The sequence below is a fragment of the Ictidomys tridecemlineatus genome, chromosome X (assembly GCF_052094955.1).
Source record: "Ictidomys tridecemlineatus isolate mIctTri1 chromosome X, mIctTri1.hap1, whole genome shotgun sequence".
Taxonomy (NCBI): Eukaryota; Metazoa; Chordata; class Mammalia; order Rodentia; family Sciuridae; genus Ictidomys; species Ictidomys tridecemlineatus.
In genome coordinates, this window is record NC_135493.1 from 29824124 (window position 1) to 29825597 (window position 1474).

Here is a 1474-nt window from a genome sequence, read left to right on the forward strand (position 1 = left end):
TAACAAAAGCAGTGCTCAAAGGTAAATTTATAGGCGTAGACACCTATATAAAACAGAAGAAAACCTCAAATCAATAACCTAATAGCATGCCCCACATAACTAGAAAAAAGCAAACAACCCAAAGCCAGCAAAAAGAAGAAAATCATAAAGACTGAAATAGATCAAAAGTGTAGAAGAAAACAGAAAAACAATAGAAGTAATCCGGGAAAGCAAAAGTTGTTTTTTTAAAATAGCAAAACTGACAACTCTTTAGGTAAACTGACAAAGAAAACAGAGAAGAAACAACTAAAACAAAAAGATGAAAGTGGGTACATTATTAACAACCTTAGAGAAATAAAAATAATTATAAAGTGGGTACATTATTAACAACCTTAGAGAAATAAAAATAATTATAAGAGAATACAGTGAATAATTGAATGCCAATAAATTTTAAAACCTAGATAAAATGTACATATTTTATAGAAACACAAATTGTACCCTCTGGTTCCCTTTCCTATCAGATCTTGGTGGTTGTAAAAGGAGGAAAAGTAATACTGAAGCTGGCCATATGTTGTTCTGGTCGGATATCTAACACACCAGCTTATTTCAAACAGAGGTAAAGAAGAAGAAAAAAAAGAAACACAAATTGCCCACATTGATACAGAAAGAAAATCTCCAGATTTTCTTTACTTTCTGTAACAAGTAATAAGATTGAATTAGTAACAAAAAATCCTGCCAACAAGGAAAAGCCAAAGAGCAGATGGTTCCACTAGTGAATTATATGAAACATTTAAAAACTAATTGTCATTATTTATTCTCAAACTCTTCCAGAAAGTATTAGAGAAGTGAATATTTCCTAAATCATTCTATGAGGCTAGTATTTCAATGACACAAAAGTCAAATAGACACCACAAGAAAAATTATTCACCAATATTCCTTATAAAACAAAATATGAGCAAACCAAATCCAACACAATATTGAAAATATTGTACACCATGACTAATTAGGATTTATGCCAGAAATGTAAGGGTGATTCAGTATAAGAGATTAAATCAATGCAACACAGTACATTAAAAGAATAAAGATGGCTGGGGTTGCAGGTCAGTGGCAGAGTGCTTGCCTGGCACATGTGAAGCACTGAGTTCATTCATTAATACCACATATAAATAAATGAAATAAAGGTTTTGTGTCCATCTACAACTAAAAACTATTTTTAAAAAAACAAAGAGTTTGAGGAGCTGGGATTGTAGCTCAGAGGAAGAGTGCTCACCTAGAATGCATGAGGCACTGAGTTCGATCCTCAGCCCCACATAAAAATAAAATAAAGATATTGTGTCCACCTATAACTAAAGAAAATAAATAAACACTTTTAAAAAAAGAGTTTGATGGGCTGGGGATGTGGCTCAAGTGGTAGTGTGCTCGCCTAGCATGAGTGAGGCACTGGGTTCAATTCTCAGCACCTCATAAATGTGAAATAAAGATACTGTATCCACCT

The 1474-nt window shown here is 32.8% G+C and overlaps 1 non-coding gene across 1 annotated transcript; it reads left to right on the forward strand.

Annotated features, from left to right (window-relative positions):
- Nucleotides 1-475: 475 nt before the first annotated feature.
- On the forward strand, nucleotides 476-595 carry LOC120891109 (small nucleolar RNA SNORA61). The gene has a single exon (XR_005735534.1). It is a non-coding gene; the product is annotated as a small nucleolar RNA SNORA61 (small nucleolar RNA).
- The last annotated feature ends 879 nt before the right edge of the window (nucleotides 596-1474 follow it).